The 25,323-nt window shown below is 45.1% G+C and overlaps 2 protein-coding genes across 3 annotated transcripts in view; one reads left to right on the forward strand and one right to left on the reverse strand.

Moving 5' to 3' along the window:
- Nucleotides 1-6,221, reverse strand: part of LOC119453325 (multiple inositol polyphosphate phosphatase 1) — a 49,878-nt gene extending 43,657 nt beyond the window's left edge. Inside the window, exon 1 of one of the 2 annotated variants that reach the window (XM_049667771.1) lies at nt 5,668-6,221. The gene's annotated coding sequence lies outside the window, so the exon portion shown is untranslated. The remainder of the gene's footprint in view (nt 1-5,667) is intronic. The other variant, XM_037715367.2, reaches the window with a different exon arrangement.
- The window catches only part of LOC119453329 (fatty acid synthase-like), a 162,312-nt gene that overhangs the window by 72,589 nt on the left and 64,400 nt on the right, over nt 1-25,323 (forward strand).

The raw sequence follows: 25,323 nt of genomic DNA on the forward strand, positions 1-25,323 counted from the left end.
TATATATATATATATATATATATATATATATATACAGTCGTACCCGGATGTATCGAACTTATATATAACGAATTATTGTGCACATGGAACAGATTTAACATCCCCTTGAAAATTTCTGTATAATATTTTTATTTTATATATCGAATTACCTATATATCAAGTTTTTTCGTGATCCCCTGCAGATGCGACATTTCCGAGTTCGGACAAGTACAGGGCGATCCGAGGGGCTCAATTCTTCCTGTGCTACAATCATACGAAGTGAAAGATAATGACAGATTCGTAGCAAACGCTTCCCAAGCGAAACTATATCAGTATGCAACGATACACGTTATCTGCGTTCGACGCTGCTATCAAGGTGCGATACTCTGGCATTTTGCGATCAATGCGCAATAAGCGAAACAACAACGACGTGCGGCGTTATATTTTTATCTGCTTTTCGACCCGGCTGTATCATTATCTTTCTTAACTTTGACATTTGTGAACAAGCGCAGCTGGGCGTTGTTTAGAGAAAATGGCAGTATACGTCGGCCTATATCTCTTGTTTTTAAGTAGTCGGGAGCTTTGTGGACGCATCCTCAAAGTACACAAAACGCGCAGCTCAAGCAATCGGTAGACGATACGGCAGCGTGATAGAGTATCTGCAGTGGCTGTCTGAGATGATTAAAAATTGGAGATTCGGTACAACATTTTTATTTTTTACCGAACAAGCTTCGGAACTTCAGTAGGGGTTTCCACTTGGGCTTGTTGGTGTTCCACCATTAACGTGTAGCATTGCGCGTAAAAAACATGGACTAAAGAAGGAACACGATTGACACACAAGAAGCGCAAACTATCAACAGTTTATTGAGAGAAGAACGTGACCTTATTTATGCCTTCGTGCACGTAAACCGTGTTCGTTCTTTTGTCCATTTTTTTTTGCGCGCAATGCTACACGTTAATGAAGCTTCGGAGCAATGTGGGACATGAGGATTTGGGCAATTATTATACCAGTGCAATAATGTGCTAACGAGATTTCTCTTAATATATTTCTCAATTAACCCTCTAATGCTCGTAAACGGTTCCACTCCAGGAAACTTAGAAGAAAAAAAAAACACAGTTCGGCTGTATCTCTGGCGATATCTAGCACATTTAAAAACAATGACAACAACGATGAAATAATACTTCACATGAAGGAGTAACTAGTATAGCAACTAATTAATTAGATATTTGTTTTCTAAGCTATCGACAACTGAAAACTCGCTCCAGCATATCACAAACGTTACTATCGGTCAGTGCGTCAACTGTCCCCGTGTTAAATCAGAATTTTGAGGTGTGAAAATAGCACAGCATGTAGGAAACGTTGGCCATTACAAAGCTATTGATCTTTGCGTAGCATGTCATACAGAAGTGAATGAAGTCGGCCAATACTAATGACACAATTTTAAACGCTGCGCCTTTGTTTTATGCTATCGAAAATCCGGAGAGAAATGTGGAGCGAAATGCGTTGGTGTTCCAGTTATTATGTTTACGCGCCATAACTGCAGTACAAAGTACTGTTAACTGAAACACGACACTTCACGGCGCATTTTGAGTCCGTATATCTCGAAAGTCGCGCTTCCGGCGGAAAGTTTCGAGTAAAAGGTCGTGCTTTGTGTTCTGGCTGGCTGCAATTCAGCAATGTCATCTTCATCGTTATCAATCCTGAAGATAAGCACAAATTCTCATATTGATATGCGGCTACGTACGAGACTGCGGAATAGTTTGCCTCGTGAAATGGTATGGCATAGAGTTTCACACTATAAAACCTAGAGGGAAATGTGGCGCTGCTGCGCTGTGGTATGTAGGGAGACTATGAAAGAGCGCTTGCATGTAGGCTCCCTAGTGGTATGCATGGGAATGCCGGTATATTGTGGATTCGGATTGGCATCGTTCTTGGAGAGCCAGAACGCCTTGAAGACGCGCCTGGCTAGCACCGTTCTGTCTGTCACAATGATTCTTTTCCTGATAAAACAGGACGTTAAAAACTGCTTTAGCTTTATTATTACACAAAAACATATTTTGTTTAATTTTGAGGACATACTATTGGATACACAATTCTATGAAACGTAAAAAGTATCAGCTGGCCGCTAAAGTTGGAGGGCAGACGACAATATTCTCGCTCGCTTTGGAACAACTTGTCGTCTGTTCTTGCTTTTCTTCGCTTGATGCTGCATTGTAGGTGAGTAAACTTTATTGAGAGATGTAATATGGGCGAATGAAAGCCTTTTATGTAGATTTTATTTTAAGAACGCGTTATTTGTGTAGCCATATCCACGTTTTAGACGAAGCCTCGTACAACACCAGCCAACACAAGCCTCGCAGACACATATCCCGTCATTTCCATGAGGGCACGGTAGCCCTTTAAGAAACTCGCATAGACGGTGGCGCCAGTTTACCCTCTAGGTGTTATAGTGAGAAACTGTGATATGGCTCTTTAAAAGATGTTCCGAGTAACCACGTGCCTGGCACACAAGCATAAACCAAACTACTTCGCGTTCTGCATTCACTTTCATTGTTACGTTTTGCGTTGCGCACAGCGTGTTCCGTGTGTTACCTTAAGTGTTTCCTGCACGAATAATGCACCTCTTTAAACTGGCGATGGTTGACGGAGTTTATTGGCGCAAGGCCCAAATGTGACCAAAGAGCGCCACCCCTTTAAACTTGTGCTCATGAAAGGTGTACTACATATGCTTACTACAGCGACCACCCCTACAACAATACCGATGTGCTTTTTTGTACTCTATTTGTCGCGGTAAGGTTGATTGATTGATTACCTGTTCGGTACCCCTTCAATGACAATGAACAAATTCGTTACTTGGCTTCTTCCACCTTTTTTTTTCTGCCCGTCCTAGTCTCGGTGGCAAGATAAAAAAAAAGATAAAAAATAAACACACTAGGCCAGAAGATAGCGCCAGCTAACTGTGCATGCATGCGATATAGCATGCTTAGAAATGGAACAATTGTGACATTTCGACAGCTGCGCTCGCGTTCGTCCTTCAACACTCTCATTTATCAAAGTGACGTTCTTATAACCTTGTATCTATCTTGCGATTTGGTGGCTCACTGTGATGAGTTCGCGTACGCTCAACACATCTCGACTATTTCTGCTAGAAAAACGTCTAAAATGGTTGAAGCATTTCCATAATGCTCTAAAGGAATGCGTCACCAATGGTGGCGATCGAACCACTTTCTTCCAGTACAGAAGCCTAATGCTGTAACCATTCCTGATAAATATGCTCCCTGTACTGCAAACCTGGTAGAAAAAAGAAAAAAAAAAGTGATTCCGATATATGTATTGGCTCGCGTTGCTTTTCGAATTTACCAGATGTATATTTCATGTGAATTATTCTTACCATGAAAGGTGCATGAAGAAAGTATGTCGCAAATTGTGCGTACACAATGCATGTAAGCACACCTGTATGAAATGTGAAATGTATGCCGAATGCCAACAGGAGCAAGAGCCTTTGTCAGGCCGCATGACCTTTAGATCTTGCTCCTCTTTCTTGTATACGAAATAAATAAACTGAATCGAATTGAATTGGTTTGAATTGTGCCACGATCGGACGCCCATGCTTATATTGTGCAGAAAAGTCGCTCTTCGGAACCTCTGGCGCTTGCGTCACGTGCTCGTTTGCTCCCATTTTTCGCTCGTGGCAGCTTCGAGATAGGCTGCGCTGCCTTCGGAATCGGCCAACATTTTTTTTTTGTCAGAGGAACCTGACAACTCCAAAGTGGGTGATGTAGGCCTATAATGCTTTCGAAGTAAAAATCACGGCCGTTGATCTGAGGGCAAGTTGAACCCTCTGCTTAATCAAGTGGCTCTATTTCTACACTTTGCGCTGTATTGCTACACAAGACCACTTTACTGAAGACATTTTCGAAGGGCTGTTCGACATACGGCGTCCTGTGAGCAGTGGTGAATGAATAGTTGTTCCTTTCTCGTAATGGCTGCAGCAGATAATTAACTCGTGCATGTACTTTCAGTTGATCACTCAACTAATTTTATAGAAAACAAAAACAAAAAGAGACACATGACTGGCTGCACAATAAATCGATTTTAATATTTTGCAATTACGCGCATTCACCATAAAACGCATAACGATCGTTATATCATATTGAATTTCTTCCTGCCGTGCAGTGGAACGAAATTTTGCAAGTTTGACAAATTTATGAGCATCACAACGTAATTCGTGACTGAAGGGACTAAAGTCAATAATTAATAAGTGCAGTGGTGGTGATTTGTTAAATAATAATTGTATTAAGCATTCTCGCTCAAGTTCTGATGCATGGCACTGTTGTGTAGCTTGGTTAACAAATCTTATTTTGTATCGAATCATCAATCTTTAGGAGACCAGTCATTGTAGAAACACGTGGCATACACGGTAGTTTCCTCTTACGGCATCTCGAATGTCAACTTTTTTTTTGTGTGTTATTGGTCGAAAAGCAATAACAAGTAAATTCTTGTTGTTGAATTCTATCCTTGTTGATTAAGTCAGTTCTTGTTGAAACGGTTTTCAGCGCTTTTGTTAGAGTTGTCGGTAGATTGAGATCGCAGGTTCAATTTCGGCTTCGGAGCCCGCCGTTCGGCGGGGGCGAAATGCAAACACGCTCGTGGACTTAGATTTAGTTGCGCGTTAAAGGACCCTATGTGGTCAAAGTTAATTCGGAGTCAAACCAGATAATACAAACGTCACATAAGCGGTGTGCTGTAGCTTTGTGAAAATCTAACTGAACTCGTTGTTTAAGTAACACTGGACCAACGGATTTTGAAAAGCACATTGGGGGGGATTGCTCAACATTTCGTTTCTTTGCACGGTGGCAGGAGTAATGGGTAAAAATAGCACAGAACGTTCTCGCTTGTAATTAGCTGGCAATTGCCACAATAGTATTGAGCGATGTGTATAGGGGAGGTCTTGAGCCCAGAAAGAAGAAAAGCGCAGACAAGGTCGACACGGTCTGCACCGCTATCTCAGGGCCCACACATACACTGTTTAAAGGTGATGATGCTGACTCGGAAAAAATGTGTAGATACAGTCGAATACCGTTACATGCAGCTTATAATACCTCGCTTGTGCACCAGCCTTGATTAGGGATCACATTTCGCGCATGGGAGAGTCTGCGAAGTAATCTTTTATGAAATGTTTCTTATTTAACGCTTTACATCACGATGTCACTTGTTGTCCGAAAGGCTGAGAAAATTTAAAAAATAAAATTGGGAGTCCTAATGAATTGTCCACTTTTACAATTGACGGTACTGGACACACAGTGCCTGTCATATTTTAAGGGCGACGCTCGATGCTGTAAGATGCAAAATTTCATACTCGCTTTCTAGCAGCATATAGTAACCGAACTGACACATTAGGTAGGTAGTACTTTGCAGGCTTCGTATGCAGTTTGAGGCTATTGTCAGAGCTAGGAGACAATAAGACACGTGTCTCGTCAAACAGTGCGACAGACTCTACATGTATATATATGATCATGATGACTATAAGATTTCTCCGTCATTTTCATCCGAAAACAAAAAAAAAAAAAGCTTTATGGTTTCTTATCACAGATTTTTCGTATTTCTTTCCACGCTACCTGCTCACAGAAGCACACAATGAACGGTCCAAAGAACGCATCGAAAGTGATCGATTTGAGCCCACGTACCTTTGGAGCCGTCGGCTGTCACAAAAGCTACTCGTTTCCCGTTGTCATCGCAAATCCAACTTGTTGCCAACCAGACGACGTCTTCTCTTCCACTCGACTCCTCGACGACCGTTCTTGCGAGTTTTGTTCTTTGGTTTAGGAATAAGTACCGGAGGAATAAGTACCGGACGCCAAGTTACACACGCAGATCAAGCCAAAAAAGCCTCAGCAAAACTTCACTCAGCGCTCTCTTGACAGTCTTTGCCAGAGGCGCTCAATCAACTGGGCCAGCGCTGGATAACGGCAGACGCTTTTCTTTCTCGTTCGTCGACGGTTCGATTATGCGCGCCGCGCAGGCGTCAAGTCGTCTACGCGTGCTTTGACTTGGAAAGTGAAAGCATGGAGCGCGAAGCGCGTCGTCTACTTCAAACTTTAAGAGACCCCGCTGTGAGCCGAGCCGTTCCGTCGCCCAAAACCAGTCTTCGTATAGCCGTGGCGAATGCGTGCCGCCTAAACTCGCTTATACAGTGGGACGGCGAAGCTTCTTAGGCGTGCAAGTTGCGAAACCGGCACGTCAAATCTCGACCTCGTTTTGTAACCTAAAGTAGAAGCTAACAGATGCTGCTGCCATCTATGCAGAACAAATTCAACTATTTGTTTTAAAAAACAAATATTATAATTGTGTTATTAGTTTTTTTTAAGTTTCAAGCGGCGCTACAATCGGTAAAATTTAAAATAGTCGCTAAAGAAGCCCGTCATTATTGTACGTGAAGTTGTACGACAGTTAGGACTAACAAACTTTGGCGTCACCGCCGTCGCTCGACGACGAGGTATCATCCCACGCGAGTAAAATGACGACGCCTCGGCACCGAATGATGTCATCCGGCGCGTATTACGCGCACTACCGGCGTTCTAACGCCCCCATCCCTGGGTAGGGTGGCCATTCTTGCTGCATTTTGTATCTCGCGACTGGCTCGACGTGCGGCTTTCGTCTGCGCGTGCGCGCGGAGTAGCAGACGACAAGGACGACCACACTCGGGCGCTCTCTTTAGCTTTTGTCTTTCCCGCGGTGACGTCAGCGGCCGCCGAAACAAGCGACCGCAACAAAGCATCGTTTGTATTTTTCCCAAAGTGCGTCGTTTCGCTAAGGGCCCGTTGCCTTCTTGGCGACGTCGCGTAGTCAGTCGGACGTCGGCTTGCCCATTCAGAATCGGGCTCTAGCAACGACGTTATAGTGAATGTTTAACAGCGCCAACAGACGAAGGACAATATTTGTGGAGGCGACGCAAAGGAGCGCTGTGTCGGCACAAATAGCGCCCGTTTGTGTCGCCTTTTCGTCATGTCCGATTCGTCTGTTCCCGCAATTAAGCATTCACTATGATTCAGAACCAACTAGCCTACCAACGAGCCATGAAGCAATGGCAACGGTGGCAGTTGACGTTATAGGCTCAGAAGTCGACTACTTTTTTCACCGCTTGATTGCTTTAGGTAGAAATGCTGAAGCTTCGAACAAGCTCTTGATGGTGCGCATTCCTACCTTAACGCTATCTAAAAAAAAAAAAAAAAAAAAAAAAAACATATTCAAGGACTAGTCACAATACCAGAGTCACAAAGGAGGTCATGGCTTAGCATGGCACATAAGGGCAACAGGAGTGCCGATGTGGGCAGCATGTATCCTTCCCATTGTGATGACCCTGAGTGAGTGATGTTTCATTCCGTGTAGTGTAGCCGTTTTTTAACGTGACCATGATATATATATATATATATATATATATATCATGGTACAGGACCTCCTCTGTGACTCTCGTATTGCCATACCTGTACCACGTGACTGGTTTCCCACACTTCACATAACATACACGTCTTTTCCACTTTGACACTCCTAATGCTAACGCATTAAAAGAAGGGCTATGTGTGATAGAACATGACGCACTAGCTCATGGTCATCACGTTGGGAAGGATATATGCCGAACACCTCGGCATATATATAATATATATAATATGAAACAGTATATACGTCGAACCCGGATACAGCGAACCCACATATAACGAATTATTGCGTATATGGAACAGCTGTAAAATCCCCTTGAAAATCTCTGTATCAAATTTTTATTTCATACATCGAATTACCTATATGTAGAACTTTTTTGTGATCGCCGTCAGATTCGATATATCCGGGTTCGCCTGTATAAGGAACTGACTGTGGGCACATGTACTGCCTCTTCGAATAGTGACGTATATGTATATGCGCGTCAGTTGCACTTCGCTCCTCGAAGGTGCATGACGTGTGTCGAGGGAGCTTCTGAGCAGCACTATGCAATGCGGTGAACGCGCTTTAAATCATCGATCCGGGACCTCAAATAGCTGCGACGTAATGCTCACGCATTCACCTCTAAATCGCGACTGAATTTTTTAACAGCCAAGCTGTTTAAAGCCAGCCGTAATTTGTGGTTCGTATCAAGAAACTACGAAAGAAAAGAAGAACGGCGGAATATTCATGATGCGCAGGAATATGGCTTACCCTTTTTTACTAGAGAGAAGGTACTTAGCACAGCCCGTATTTTGAGGCCATGTCTGGTACACTTGTCATGTTTCACAACCTTTCTGACGTCGTTCGTAGATCCATATACTGTCCCTTCACTGCTTTTCTTTTCGGATCCTGCGGTTCAGAATATGTCACGCTGCACTCGGGCGACCACACTGTCACGGTGGGCTCTATTACTTACTAGATTCTGATTACTTACTAGATTCTCAGCTATGAAATTTAACTGTTGCGCACGTTCTTCACTTGATACTAGTGAACTGCTAACCTTTTTTGCAACGCCTTTGTAAAATACTGCTGGAATGTATAGATATACATATTACCCCTCTTTATACTTCTCAGTTTGATGTTGCTACTTATTATGTTTGTTATACTGAGATTCTGTGTTTGTATTTTGTATTTCTCTACATTACTATAATCGGGTACAACTTTAGAAGGCAGCGGCATTTGCCCCCTCAAAGGCGGATGCATACGAGCCTCCATCAATGGGCACGCACTAAAGACTTGCGTCATGAGCCAGACGGCCGGTGTCCACGCCGACGGAGAACTCGGCAGCCCGCGCTTCAAGCCGGGGCGAGTCGCGTCAGCGGGACTATTTCTTTAGTCGCAGAGGAAATCGGCTGCTGCGCTTCGGTCATCTGGGCGGGGCCTCTCCTGTCTTCTTAAGTTGTACCCGACTATACAATGGCTTCATTATGTTTATTGTTTGACCTTGTGCCCTACCTGCAATAATCCTTTATGGGATTGGCAGTATTTTCTAAAATAAAAAAAATATTCGGGATCGACACGCCCTTCACGAACGATTCGCCCGTCGTAGCCAAAACTTTACAAGAGTGGCTTGTTGGGTAAGTTGGCACATGGTACTACATGGTAAAGGGTATGCCAGCAAACGCACAGGATAACTAGAAAAAATCGGGAGCCAAGACGCAGAACAAGGAACAGGAAGGGTGCTGGACCAACAACTGCAAAAGACCAGCAACTCCAATGGGCAGTCCAGCAACCTTCCTGTTCCTTTCTCTATGTCTTTGCCTACGATGTTTTCTAGTTATCCTTTCCGTTTGCTGGCGTATGCCCTTTCAAAGTACCCAGACTGTCTCCGGGGTAAAAGAACATTCCGAACGCGGACGTTGCGATGACATCTGAGATCGCGTTCACTACGTCTACCTCGTCCTCGGCATCGGATTGTGCATAAGGCGCGCTGCTTCGCACGGTCTCAAGCTTTGTCTGCGCCTGTAATTCTCATCGATTATCTGTTCACGTTGGTCGACGGTCGGCGTCAAAAGTTTACCTCTATACAGCCCGGTAAAGCCCTACAACACTAAATTAAGGAGTTTTGTGCACGTGCCAGAACCACAATGTGATTACGAGGCACGTAGGTGTATCACTAGCACAAAAAAGTAAAAAAAAAGAACGATATCCACGTGCAACGAACACGTTGGAATACATGTGAAGCGATGCTTTCGTGGTGCCGGTTAATTAAATGCTATAAGGCTAATGCGATGCTTATACAATTGACTTCGTTGCCATCCTGTAGAGCGGGTAATCTCGTGAAATGTTTCTGCTTAAGGACTACGCCGTATACGCAAGTTATGTAGGCCGCAATGCAGACTGTGAGACGTCGACGTCGTGACGTCACGACGATGATGGCGATGTTTAATGTTTCTCGATGAAAAAATGGTGAGTCATAGGCGTGAGCGGAGAAAATTATGACTGGAGGAAAGGTGGTATGGTTAACAGTCATTCACCTGTTTTATCCCTGCATCATTACTCATCATGATTAACATCATTAGGATCATCATCATCATCATCATCATCATCATTCTCTATGTCCACTGCAGGACCAAGACCACTCCCAGCGATCTCCAATTACCCCTGTCTTTGGTCCAATCACTTGAGATCCATTATAGGCCGTTTACTGAATGATTGGCTGCGAGAACATTGTTACAATTAAAAAAAAAAGAAAAATAGACGGTGGTTTTCTCGCAATGCATTCTAAGTCGTGTGGCCGTCAACCGTTGCTTGAAATTTGCAGAATTGTTGGCCGAAGCAACAGTCAGCTTATTCGAGTGAGTATATTGTAGCGGAAGCGACAGAAAAACATAGTGCCATGTGGGTAAGCACTTCTTCTGTCCCGTTAATGGCTCAAAAGAAATTGCTTTTTCTTCGGGTGCCAGCACGGGTTGCGTAGATATAATAAGTTGTCAGTTGTTTCTGGTTTCCTGGATGGTACTGGGGATGCACTGACACGTTCTGATTCCGCGTATGTTTGTAGCGTATAACATAATATAACATGGTGATAAGAATAAACTAATGGAAGCAGCATACTCATGTGTGGCATATGGGTGTGTATGAGTGTGTGTATGTGTGTGTGTTTATGCGTGTTAGTGTGCGTTTGTGTGTGTTTGTGCGTGTGTGTGTGTGTTTGTGCGTGCACGCTCATGCGCGCCTTCTTTTGTATGCGTGCAGTTCGCGCTTCTCTATACTTCCAGATCCTACGCCGGCAAATTTTGTATCTTAAGTAACAGTTTAGCGCTAATATAAGACAACAGTATATAGACACTAAAGTTACCAACAGGAAATTAGCGCGCGTAAGTTCGCGCACGGAAGCGATTCGACGCCGTCATAGCGAAGCCCGGATGAGGTCGTGTCACAACTTTGAAAAGACGGAGCTGAGCTGATGCAACGGGAATTTCAAATAGCGTTCCTTCGAAGCCGTATAACAAAGAAACGACATATAGGAAACGCATGAACGAACTCCATGTGCGGGGCCTTCTGCGGTCCGCATACTAATCATACCTCGGCACGCCCTCGCAACGGTCTCGGTGCAACCGCTTTTGCAAGCCGCTTACATAGGTTCACCGACGTTCCTCCAATGTTTGTGCAACGATGACAGGAGAGGAGGCAAATGGCGCGAACATTAAGTAGCTCGCGTTTAGAATGCATTGGCGCGCCGCCAAATGCGTCAACCTTGCGCGGGGCAGCGAGCCACCGTCGTGTCATGCTTGTTTCCGGTTTACGAGAGATCTATGTATTGGTCATCTTACTGATCACTATACTTGTTGCTGGGCGAGAACTTCTGGACAACATGGGAAGAAGAGGATTTCCTCGCGAACGGGTCGAACAGTTAGACTTCCCGGAAGGAGCTCGGATAGTATACGCAAGGACTTAAGTGTCACGCAAGTCTTGTCCCATTTCTGCGAGAGACAGGACTGGCGGACACATGGTGACGTATTTGGCGCAGGAAGAGACGCTCAGGCGGAGCGATTGCCGGCCAGATATGCTAGACTGTAGTCACAATGCAGTCACAATTCGTCACAAAGGCTCTCGCTTTTATCGTATGCCGAAATGTTTCATGGTGGATGGATGGATGGATGGATGGATGCTTTGAGCCTCCGCTTTGAAACGGGGTCGTGGGTTGCGCCACCAAGCTCTTGTTCTTATTTTGCCTAATGTACGTCCTACCTACATTTTTGAAGAAAACACACAAACGCAAAGAATTCCTAGCATCAAACGTTTTGAACGATTACTGGGAACTTTGTTTTTGTACACCACCGTTGTTTGTGGACTCCCTACTTTTCTGGTACCAAACCTCTAATCACCTCTTACGAATCATGTTTACTTTTCCCCTGCTATCCCTGAACCCATGGGCTTCAAGGAGGCCAGAATAGCCTTAACCGGCAGCTGGGTAGGTATCTTCATATTCTAAAAAAAAAAAACAAGTGCCATTGTTTCCCTAGCTTTACCGCAACAAGCACATGCGTCTATTTCCTTGCTCGCTTTTTAACTAGCTGCTTTCTAAGGCACCCTGATATCGCTTCGAAAAGTAAGGAGCTTCCCTTTGAGTTGTCATAAAATGTTTATTTCCTCATTTCGTTTTTTTCCCTTTGAGGTAGTTACTCATAGCAGGTTTCTTTTCGATTGCCGCCACCCATGACATTATCTCAGCCTCTCTCACTTTGCGTTTGACCTTCTTTGTTACCGTGTTGCTGACCATACCGGTCGCATACTTGCTGGTAAGCTTCCAGTTCTTTCCCTCCACTGTGAGTCCATGTTCTTCCTGTACAAATATCTGAACACTCTCGCAACCCATTTACTTTCTTCCATATTCGTGAGTAGTTCTTCAAAATGAGTTTTACTCTGAGCTTATCTCACTTCAAAACTTATCCAGCCCATATCACCCTGCACGCCTTCATTAGTAGTCTTCCTGTAAGCGCCCAATGCGAGGCGTCCCACTGACCTTTGGTTGCCATCGAGTCCTGATTGTACCCCTGACTTCAAGCAAACAACCGCATTTCCAAATGTAAGTCTTAGAACCATTACCCCTTTCCACATATCCCGGAGCACCTCTTACCTATTGTATCCCAATAGCGCTCTGTGTTTCATTATGGCTGCATTTCTCTTCCCCTTTGCTATTATTGTTTTTCCCTGTGTCCCCAGATATTTATCGCCTTTGTTTGTCCATACACCATTGTATTTATATTCTTTTACCCGAGGTATTTCCTGGCCTTATATTACCACTGTCTGTTCACTGTTTTCATTGAATACCATAAAACCGGATATCTTGACGCTAAATTTGAATCCTAAATTCTCCCCTTCTTGTCCACACATATCAGCCAGGCGTTCAATATCGTTTTGCTTGTTGGCAAGCAACACAACGTCGTCCGCATAAAATAAACTTGGAAGCTGCTGCTCAACTATTGTGCCCGCTTGTTTGTATGAGAGGTTAAATCGGATATTGATACCTTCTATAGCGCCCTTTCTATTCTTACCATGCACAGCCACCCGCATTTTTAGCGATATCGCACACGAGAGCATTATTATATGGTCGTACTCGTCCTGAAGGGAACATTGCATTAGACGACTCATGCACAGGAGAGTGCTTAGTGCACTTGAGAGTACTTCTGTCGGTCTGGCTGATTATCGCCGCTTAAAGGCGCTAAAATGACGCGTGGTGGACGCTCACGCGATATAGATAAAAAATTGCAGTTTCGCCCGAAAGGCGAAGCATCAATAGCGATAGGAAATTAGTAGAGAGCTATATGGAGTAAGGATAGTAGTTTTATCGGCTGTATAAACTTGGGCGCATTCGCTTACTAACTGAATTAACAAGCATGGTGTCAGCGGGCACAAGCAAACATGAATAGATCACACTCGTTGACAGCCGGCAACCGCTGTCAAAACGCTGGCGTGAGCAAGCAGCAGCGAACCAGCAGCAGTCGCGCATGATTGATGTTGCGCTGTACTATGCCATGGCTGGACCATACCGGAAGTTTCTGGTGAGCTTCTGTAACCCAATACCTGGGGGTAAGTTGTTGATCAACGCATGCACGAATGATGCCGGATGAATTCGAGTACTACCGGCTTGCATCCTAGGAAGAGTACCATCTAACGTCCCCTTGGCCTTCCGCTCTCCCACGGCGGCTGGGAACCATATTGAAATGGCTGGCGGTCTTGGTAAGCTCCTGCAATCCAACTACTTGGTGGCCTTGGTATGGAATTGCGTTCCTTAAGATAGAATCATAAATCGTGCTGTTAGGGCTGGGGATCGGTTGCGCGCCCTTGTAATCCAGCTCACTGGAGGCTACAGCGTGGAAGTCGGTTCTCGTAAGTCGGTGCTCGGAAGAATCCGACCATTCATGGCACAGAGGTGCCTGAACGGTGCAGACGGTTACGTGTCTGTGTAATACAGCTAGGGTGGAGTCGCGGCTTCTGGACGGGAGCTCTCCCCAGCTCCTCGGGGTGCGTCACGGGCAACGTGCGGGTGGCTTCGGATGCTCGCACGGCTAGAAGGGGGAGCTCATGCTGCTTGCCCAGGAGTCCCAGGGGGCCGTGGCAGCAGGAAGGGGAAACTATGCGGTATTCATACGCTAGGCACCCGGCAAGCTGCGTGGGTTGTCAACCCCTTTCTGCACAGACCGGTGCGGTGGAATGTGCCATGGTAAGCAGAACTGGGACTTGTCCGCAAAGAGCAATGGAGGACTGTACCTGTACCAGGGCTGTCCGAAATTGCGAGTGGTAGTCATGGTGGTACTGCGTTGTGAGTTTGGGAAAGTTGCATGGTATTGTGGCTGCGCCCGAACAACTGGGTCAGCTTCACCCATGGGAAACGGCGGCGTCCGGACGTACGACCCATGCCTGAACCGGGGGGCGTCCCTGCAAAAGGTCTATGCGGCTGGCCCAACACCCGGATGCACCGGGCCTGTGGCCTATGCGGGTGCACGCAGACTCGAGAAAATGTTGAACCCTGCACCGGGGATGACGCGGGGCTGACGGAACATCGACATGTTCAAATTCTGCTCCTGCCGAGGGTGTTGCATATACTCGGTAGGTTCTTCACTGTTGTGGCTGAGAAATTTCAAAGTCCAACCCGTTTCAGGTTTTTCCTGAAAATGAAAAAGCCACCGGAAGCCCGGCTTCAGCAGCAGCGAACAGCAGCGCTAGCAGCAGCGCGCGAAGGTTCGTGAGGTGTATTGCTTCAACGAAAACTGAGCGGCGAAAGCAAAGTGCATACAAAGGTAGGATCCGTGTGCAGATCGCTTAGAAGATACGGTGCGCGTGACCGCCCGCAGCCGCACAAAGTACAAGTACGCAGTTGCTGGCAGAGTAGAAGCCGCACCCCTCCCTCACGCTGCAGTCCCGATTTTCTCCTTTCGCTTGCGACATTGAGTCACCAGTTCCCCTTGCGCCCGGTCGCAAGATACGCAGTTGGTACCACAGTACAACATCGCCCCCCTCCCTCCCTTCCATCCCCCCACGGCCTTTCATGCGACGGAAGACGTCGCGTTTGCTCTCCGCCGTTCGCTCGCTCTCCGCGAAAGCGCACATCACTCGCGCGCTTCCGCTCGCACATACAGCATACGGCGCACGGCGACGATTTTATCGCCCCTGGACTTTATACGGAACCTCACGGTGATGGCAACGCCGACGGCATAAATCCGCTTGGAGTGTCCATATATAACTGCTATCGCAATAAAATGCCGAAGGCTGTACATCACAAACAGCAGCGGCAAAAGAGGGCACCCCTGACTGATTCCCTTGGTGATATTAACATTCTTCTCGCTCCTCATCTCTTCCCATTCAACGCAAACGATATTTTCTCGGTAAATCTCCCTCAAAAGCTCAGTGTACCCAGCACGGTGTCCCCAGCGCCCACTGGCGCAATAGGCGACGGCAGCCATGCATTCCAACTATCGCGTTTTTAATGTTTAAATCACTGGAGCACTGCCAGGCATGCGCAAAGCACATCTGTGCACCAAAATCAGACCAATTAGCTACAAAAAAAAAGAAAGACTGACAATACTCATTCTTATTCTAACGCATACACTGGAAGAATTGATGTTTATTGCTCAGGGCCACAGACGTGTCGTTGTTACGAATGTCTCGTTTCCTTTTCATGCAATATGTGCCTCCGTTAACTCACACTTTTTATTGCGATAGCAATTATATGGGCACTCCAAGCGGATTTCTGCCATCGGCGTCGCCGCCGCCGTGAGGTTCCGTATAAAGTCCAAGAGCGATAAAATCGTCGCCGCGCGCCGTATGCTGTATGTGCGAGTGAAAGCGCTCGAGGGACGCGCGCTTTCACGGACTGCGCATTTAGCAACCCGGCGCAAGGAGATCTGACGATTCAATCGCGCGCGCGAAAGGAGGAAAGCGGGAAGGCAGCCCGGGAGGAAACGGGTGCGACTTCTACTCTGCCAGGAAATGCGTATACTCACGCCAGCGTTTTGACAGCGGTTGTCTGCAGTCATCGAGTGTGATCTACTCATGTTTGCTTGAGCGCGCTGACACCATGCTTGTTAAATCAGTTATCAAGCGAATGTGCCCAAGTTTATACAGCCGATAAAACTACTATCCTTACTCCGTATAGCTCTCTACTAATTCGCTATCGCAATTGATGCTTCGCCTTTCGGGCGAGACTGCGACTTTGTGTCTGCGGTCGTCTTTTGTTATGATTTTCGCGCCCTTTTCCAAAATGATAAATCAGTTTACATGGTGTCGTATGCAGAGATGGATGGAGGAGATTTCCAACGAATGATTGAAATTCTTAGAGGAGTACTATAGCTTGCACAATATTTTGACCATTTTTGGAGATTTTTGTAAGTTGTTTTACGCTAAATTAAGGTCTGTAAATTTTCTTCTCATGATCAGGGTCCCCTGTGAGTAATTGACCTATAAGAGAGACGTACTCCTTTACAGACTCTAGAGGCTGACTGGCGATGCTGAATTCTTGTTGCCTTGCCAGACAGGGTAATTGGAGATCGCAGGGAGAGGCCTTGGTCCTGCAGTGGACATAAACATAGGCTGATGATGATGGTGATGAAATGAAGGTCAGAGTTAACGCTCTGAACGCCAGAAAATAAATTCTGCCAAGAATCAGAGCACCCGAGATACTTTGCTATAACACTCTATATTACGCAGTGAAGGGCCAGTCAAAGTTACATTAAACCGTCTGGATGGCATCCCCTCTACGGAAGAGATATTGGGTGCACCACGAAGGCAGGTTGACCATGACCAACTCGTCTTGAAATTGCTGTGTAACGTTCTATATGAGACGGGCATGGGCGCTCGCATTTGAAACGTGTGGTGTGGATTGCGAAATGTGTTCCCGTCAGAACGTTTCGCGTGGTCGCATACTCCTACGCATAGTGTGTGTATAGGAATACGGTGTCACATGCCGTACATCGTCCAAACTGTATACTTCACTACTAAGCGAGCGCATGAACACACACACACACACACACACACACACACACACACACACACACACACACACACACACAACACACACACACACACACACACACACCACACACACACACACACACACACACACACACACACACACACACACACAACACACACACACACACACACACACCACACACACACCACACACACACACACACACACACACACAACCACACACACACACACACACACACACACACACACACACACACACCACACACACACACACACCCACACACACACACACAACACACACACAACACACACACACACACACACACACACACACACACACACACACACACACACACCACACACACACACACACACCACACACACACACACAACACACACACACACACACACACACGCACGCATACCGAGATGAGCGAAAGTAATATTCCTTACTATGGGCCTAATATACTTGGTTGGCAATATGTCACTTGCGGCAACCATTTTGCGCTCGCGACATTGACGGCTCACGTGCGAGCGACATTATATGTCACTACAATGCGACATCTGTCACATTGCTAAGCCCTCTTCCTTCAGCTGGATCCCATCCGCATCGCTGTCTTCTCCATTGACGTGGAAAGGTCCCTCCCTACACGATCCCTCGTGGCGACCTACTTACTCGGCTCACTCACTCTCCAGGTGGCGCTGAGACCGGAAGCATTATAAGGAGCGAACAGACAATAACGGATCGACTGAACTCGGGAGGTTGCGCTGTGCCTAGTTCCTTATTTGTCCGCTGTTGGAAGTTCATTCAGCGGATAGAGGTTCACCGGGACCGGAACACGACCGGGAGTCGACACACGCAAGGGTTAACCCGGTTCTGTGGCAACAAATTTGTGCGAAGCATCCTACTGGTGCCATAAAAGGTTAGTTTAAAGGCTTTCTATTTTTCTTACCTTCCGCCTCCATAACGCTTGGCTAATCGCCATATGTGCTCTGTTTGCTGTGAATATCTGATACCCTTAAGCGTATTTCGTTGGGCACTGTTACCTGTGAGGTCAGAGCCGGTATAATGAAAGGATTCCTTTAGCTCTATTCCATTCCTGTCTAGGTGGGCATAGCGCCGCTCAGAGCACTGACAATAGCGCGAAAAGGAATACTGTCGAACATATTTATAACGAAGTGCTTGAGGCCTCCGAAATCATTCGTTATACAAGTAGCTTAATTGTAAAGGTCGCACACCACCCAGCTCGCCATAAAACCGGGACAAAATAATTCCTTCGTTATAAAGGTAATTTCGTTGTAGATGCGTTCGTCTGGAGGCCCTTGATTGTACAGCGTCGGAACGAAATCGTTACGGTATCCTGGACCACTAATGTTCTTGCTTTTTTTTTGTTTGTGACACAAGTTGTAATTCCCCATAAAAAAAAAATTCCGACTTCTTTTTCGCATACAGGGCTGAGCAACTCAGCCGAGAGTTGAAGGAATTGATATGACCATGCTTATCCAGATTTATTGGTTGACAGAGCCTATAACGCAAAAAAAAGTTCTGTGGTTTTACGTGCCAAAACCACGATATCACAAAACGTTTACTTCCCAAGTTTCAACATTGAAATTGTTAATTTCCTTGTTTTTGTATCCACCTAACTTAACCACCCGATTCACGGGCCAGTCCCCCACTGGCGCCACAACCACTCAGGTCAACAACAACAGCATCATCATTATCATCATTATCATCATCAGCATCATCATGAACAACAACAGCAACAACAACAACCACACCAACACCGACAATAACAACAACTTGCAATGCGTAAAGCGGATAACCGGTGGTCTGTTACAGTTACAGCATGATTACCAAGAGAAGGGAAGCGGCAATCGAAGACGGCAGGTAATTAGCTGGTGTGAAGCAATTAGAAGATCTGCAGTCGTAAGATGGTGTCATCTGGTGCAACTCATGGCTAAATTTAGATCTATCGAAAGAGCCTCCGTCATGCAGCCGATATAAAATTGGCTGACTATGATGATGCAGATAAACAGCATTAAATCCACGTCTGGTTGCAGTAAAAAAAAGCTGACCCTGTCGTAAGCGATATGCCGCGTGTTTCTGCGAACACTGTGCCACATTGTAAAAGATAAGCGATCCGATATAAAGAGATAAAAATAATGTCAGTTAAGAGGAATGGCTTTGGCTCGGGAGCTCCTATCTAAATACATGGGAACCGAGAAACGTTTTTTCTCGTAAACCACCGCGCAGAATTATGTGAGGTTTGCTGCATTTAAAAGAAAAGTTAAAATAGAGTGAATGTATAAAGCAGAGTTTTTATTGAGAACATCGTGTTCTTTTACAGGAATTGTTGTGAATTGCAGAATCGAAAAAAAAAAACACTCCAAAATCTCAGGTGCGAACTTTACAACTGTGTAACTGAGCAATAAATGAAGATATCACAATTCTTTGAGCTGCACCTGATAATAAATCTAAAGCGGGAGAATATCATGTGATATGCACCACTCTGAAATATACCAGTCTTTTATGAGTAAGACTATTGCAGAACCCCCGTACACATTGTAAGAACTTCACATAAACTGTGAATTAATAAAGCAAATTCGCCCGCTTGACATGCTCTAACAGATGCAGTTTACAGAATACCATATGTTTTTGGCGTGGAGTTCCGGATTTGGTAAAATTCGTGGTTCAATTCTTTCTAAACTTACGAAATTCTTGACATTTTAAAAATTTTACATTCTAAATCAAAATTATCCTTGCTAGAGTTCTTGCAATTTACTTTTCTCTCTCATTTGAAGCAAACAAATTTCAAGGAAATTGGTCCAGCGATTGCCTCATAAGAGTTTTCGACATTTTACATGTATTTGAATAGGAAAATTGGAGTTCGCCCCAAGCTGAGGCTTCCTCTTAATGCAATAGGGAAACATGTTACTGCAACAGCAAATGGCCTTTCACCTCAACTGGCCTTTCAAAATTAAGCGAGAAACCTAACTGAGAAGTATATACCACGACGGTTGATCCCGTGTAAGCATCGCTTCCCATGGTTTAACGTTCCATTAAAACGCTTGTTAAATAAGACAAACAGGTTGCTTCACAGGGCGAGAGCAGTGGCGTTCCGGGGAACTGGTAATCTTATCTGCTTGCTCTTATCTGCATCTTATCTAAAGACTCCAAGCATATTTTTTATCATACGACACTGCCATCGTTGCTACTTCAAAATCCGAAGAAATTTTGGAATGTTATCCGTATTACAAAAAAAAAGATAAAACTATTATCACTTGTTCACGCGAACGGGTGTGCAGTTCTTCGTGCTGAATGTTGCAATGTTTTTCTATGAAGTGTTTACAGGGTCGTTTGCGCAGCCGGTCCCACGTGCTTGTCCCCAGTTTATTGGCCCAGAGTACGCTTGTATGGACCCTGTTGTCATCGATACTGTTGGTTTGCTTACGTTAAGCCGTGCATTCAAGGTTTCGTCATCGTCAGGTGCTGATGGTATTAATACTAAATTAAAAAAAAACACGAAAGTGTATTCATCTATAGTTTTATCTCGTATTTTTTTTCACAGTCTTTGTTATAACATCACTTGCCTAATGAGCGGCGGGTGGGTAAGGTTGTGCCAGTGTTTAAATCCGGTGAGGCCAGTTCCCCATTTATTTATAGGCTGATATCCTCGACTAGTTTACCATACAAAATGCTTGAGCATATTACTTCTCAACTCACAAAATTTGTGCAAGACAATTCATTCTTTACCCGTTTTCAGCACGGATTTCGAAAAAAAATTCCCTTGTGAGACTCGGCTTATTACGTTTACAAATGATCTTTTTTGCATGCATTAGATAAATGACTCGACAGTGCATACATCTTTCTGGATTTCCGCAAAGCGTTTCATTTAGTTCCCCATCAGCTCCTCTGTTTTAAGTTTTGCAGACTTAACCTGGACCCACACATTCTTGCTTGGATCGAAAATTTTCTTACTAATCGATTGCGATTTGTCAGTGCAAACGATTTCGATTTATTACTAAGTCCAGTTAACTCCGGAGTTCCGCAAGGTTCTGTTCTCGGTCCTTTGTTGTGCCTCATTTACATCAATGATTTGCCAACTGCTATTAATTCATCCATCAGGTTGTTCGCTGACGACTGTGTGATTTACGGGGCAATTTCTTTCACTTTCGATAGGGCACTTTTGCAATCTGATCTTGATAAAATATTCAATTGGTGTGAGGAGGGGCAAATGCAGTTAAACATAATCAAACGTAAACGTCTAAGGGTGTCTCGTAACAAGGTCTCTCATAACAGCATGTCTTATAATATTGATAGACAATCATGAGAACAGGTTACATCATACAAATACTTAGGCCTCCACATAACTTCTGGTTTGTCTTCGGATGCTCATATCAATTTTATCAGAAACAATGCTAATAAAACTCTAGGTTACATAAAAGGGAATTCTCTAGGGCACCATGGTCGCTAAAACTGTTGCTATATAAAATACTTATCCGGCCTAAAGTTGAATATGCGCCCAGTGTATGAGGTCCAAGCCACGAATAACTTATTCACAGGTTAGAATCAGTTCAACATCGTAGCACACGTTTCATTCTCAGTAATTATCATCTTGCATCCAGCGTGTCATCCATGAATGTAAGCCTAGGTCTCCCATTGCTATCACTCAGGCGAAAGGCAATGCCCGATTGTGTCGTTTTCATAAAATTTACCCTCATGATGGGCATCTAAGATGTAACCTTTTCTCAGACCCATGTTACATATCGCGTACAGATCATCGCCATAAAGTTCGCGTTCCTTTTTCCAGAACAGTTCTTTCTTTCATTCATTCCATTCACCAGCAAGGAATGGAACATCTTAACACCTTCCATTGTCAGTATTTACGATCCATCTTTATTTAAGGGTACACTGGAACATTATATTGAATGATTTATTTCCTCTACTACTAGTAGTATTGCCTTTTGCTGATGTGCATTAGATGCTGCTGTTTACTATATGGTGTTTACTTGCTAATAGTCTTGCTGTGGTCAAAGCTTTTTTGAAATTTCTGATGTTATTCGTGTACAGGTAACATGTTAACTAATGTTATTAGTTTATTATTAACATGTCTGTATGAATTACACCTGCTCCCTTCTGTAACGCCATATTGGCCTTGAAGGTATGGAAATAAATAAATGGAAATAAACGAGATATACCCATACGTCACCTAGTAAAAGCTGCAATTATTTGAGCTTGTTATTATAACTATTCACAATTATTGCGCAAATTTTAATGTCCGCCACTGCTGTGCACATCGTTCAGCAAAAGGGAAAATGGAAGATTGCTTAATTTCAATGGATTAACCTGGCGGATCTCGTTGAACATGACCTAGGCATGTACTTCATCGAGCCAATAAATAGTCCCATTTTGTTGTGTTTTATTCCTAAATTATTTCTAGTGAATGCTAACACAACGAGGTACGCACTAAATAGGTAGCGTAATCTTACAGAAAGTTCGCACTGAGATATCCAGTAACCCCAACGGTGCATACCCTGTGTCATGTACCCAGAGGCCCCAATGACACGTATTTAGACTGCACAATCTTCGGGATCGGCCCATGAAAGAGGCTAGAAACAGGTTAGAAACGAGGAGGTTATATACTTAGACTTCTGGAGTGGAAGTGGCTCTCCAAGAGTGAGGCCGGTCACCGCCATCTTGCTAGAGGCAAAAAGCCCGAACAGGAGTAGTCGCCGTAGCACAACGTGGAGTGCGTTTGTCGTGCTTATTGATTTTGCGCAGCCAGAACAGCGCTGAAATGATTGTGGCATGCTTTGCGAGGGCATTACATCATCTCAGTAGGTCATGGCTACACCAATCACGTAAAGCGGACACCCCCGGTTCCCGTAACGTTCCCCCTGCAGCATAGGCCTCTGGTTGCTCGCTCACCACGGGATGTGTTGCGTACGTTTGCTTCTGTTGGGAACGGTTGGGAAGGTGCTCGCACGTACGCGCATGAATTTTACGCGCCAAGTAGTCTCTGGCACGTCACTAGCTGCGTGTGGTGTTATGTATAGCGCAGCTGGGCCCGGGTTGTGACGTGCGCATATTCCACGACTTCCTCTATTTGGTTTCCACGTGTCGTGCAATACGTGTTTGTAATACGGAAACCAGTGAGAGCGCGCACAAAAAGAACGAGTGCTCGACTTATGAAAAAAGAAGAAGAAAAAAAAAAGAGAAAAGGTTGCAAGCGCAGCGCTCATCCAGCCCGAACTATATCAGGTAAATAAGGGGAATTGAAATTCAAATACAGTCCACTTCTTCGCTTGTGTACGCATCTGCATGTCTCACTGGCTTCCTGTTCGTTCACAATACTGAGCCAACTCGGCCAGAAAACATTGGATTGCATTATGGCTTGAACACAAGAGCGCTTGTGCCTAATTCCAATTACAAGAGTGCAGGAATGCTATATGATGTTTCGGATGTAATCGAGCGCATTGTGAGGAGCTCGAAGACTGCTCTCGAGACCTGTGTTCTTGAAAAATCAGTGGGCACAGAACGCAAGTTCCAAACCGAGCTTGTAGTGAGCCAGTATGCAGGGTGTCCCAACTATCCTGCACCAAGAATTAAAAATGTGCAAATGCCACGTAGCTGGACAAAACCAAGGTAATGTTGTTTGCCGTCACTTGGACATGCTCTTATTATGTTTTGCAGTTCCGCCGAATTACATAATTAGGCTTAATGAAATAATCAAGTTCTCAAATATTATAATTGGGTGAAAAGTGTCAATGGGAAAATTGTAGAGCAACATGGAAAACTCCCGATACAGCTTTCTGTTGCTCAATACGTGCTACATAAAAGTGTTTTTCCGAGCGCGAAACACTCCTAAAAACACTTTTATGTAGCACGTATTGAGCAAGATGCATTGATCGGCTAGCTGGTACGTTCAAATTTCAAATTATGAAATTTGAACGCAGACGGAATGACAAAAGAAACGATGGCTTGGATTAGAATGTGTCATTGCTACTTCTGTTGCTCAGTACAACAGCGAATTTTGTTTTCTAGAATCCATTTTTTAGGGGGGGGTGGGGGGGGGAGCGGGTCTGACATTGCTCTCTTGACCTTTCTGATGCGACTTCGCTGCGTATGCTCCGCATTCCCGCTTCTTATCGAGCAGGTGTGGGACGCAATAAAGACGTCAGTTGAGAGTAGCGCCTTGTCCTGTCTCCTTCTTGCACCGTCCTTGTTTGAGCTAGAAGTTTATTAATGTGTTTATCGCAGTCGTTTGTGACCTTAGGAGGCACACCACTGTCAGGCGTAAAAGCGAAAACACCGTATCAAACACTTTCGGCAAGGATGCTGACGTGACACCTGACCTCGTTCTCGAGGGTACATCTTATCGCGAGCATCAAAGTTTGAAGCTGTGATTTCGGTTCGATTCAGCGAAAAAAAAAAAAAAACCCTGACCGCATTCCATCGACAAAACAAACAATGTACGGCCAATTTTGACGACCGACAGCTCTTTGAGCGAAAGGGCAGTCGGTCGCGAACGCGTCCGAATCGGAACTGTTCTATGACATCTCAGGGCGATCTAGCTATAAGCGTGATACATTGCGATCAGTGCAAGCTGTCATTTGACTGGTGAGCCTGTTTGTCTCAAAAGTGGGACGGTGACACAGGAGGGGCGACAACTAGGTCAAGTCCGGAGCGGAGTGACAAACATAGCTCTTTCGTGATGGCCTTCCGTTTAGGTGTCCATCACTCACGGGCATACTGGTCAGGTGTTACTTTCGACACGTCGAGGATTGTACCGTGTGTGTACACTTCAACGAAGCCTTTTAGTAGCGGTGTTCCAATAGCGAGACTCGAAAATACAGCGACCTGCCGTCGCAGCTGAGTGGCCACGACGCATGCGCTGCAGAGCACAGGTTCTCGAGTTCGATCCCGGTTGCATTGTGATCGGGGCGGAATGAAAAAACGGTCGGGAACCATTCATTGGGTGCACAAATGCACATTAAAGAACCCCAGATAGTCAAATATAGTCAGATAGTCAGTCCCCCGCAACGCTACGCCTCAAAATGAGATCGTGATTTGGGCATGCGAAATCCCCTTAATTTTGACGCGATTAGCATTCTCTGGGAACTTCACGCACCTTTAGGAGATTATCTATCAGGGTGTCTCGTCTAACCATTTGCCCGCCAACTTGAGTTACTAGGTAATCTATGGTCTAATGGGTACAGCATCGGGTTGGTGTGCTGAGAGAACAGGATTCGAAACCAACCATCTTAACAACTTGGGTGAATGGGTACGTGCCACTGCGCATGCGCAGCTCTTCAGTGAAACTGATTGACGCCGACTTTGGTGAATGGGTATTGCAACTGGGTACTCATCGATGACAAAGAAAAAAGATAATCAACAACGTATCCGGTGCTGGACAGAATCGAACCTG

The sequence above is a fragment of the Dermacentor silvarum genome, chromosome 5 (genome assembly GCF_013339745.2).
Source record: "Dermacentor silvarum isolate Dsil-2018 chromosome 5, BIME_Dsil_1.4, whole genome shotgun sequence".
Lineage (NCBI taxonomy): Eukaryota > Metazoa > Arthropoda > Arachnida > Ixodida > Ixodidae > Dermacentor > Dermacentor silvarum.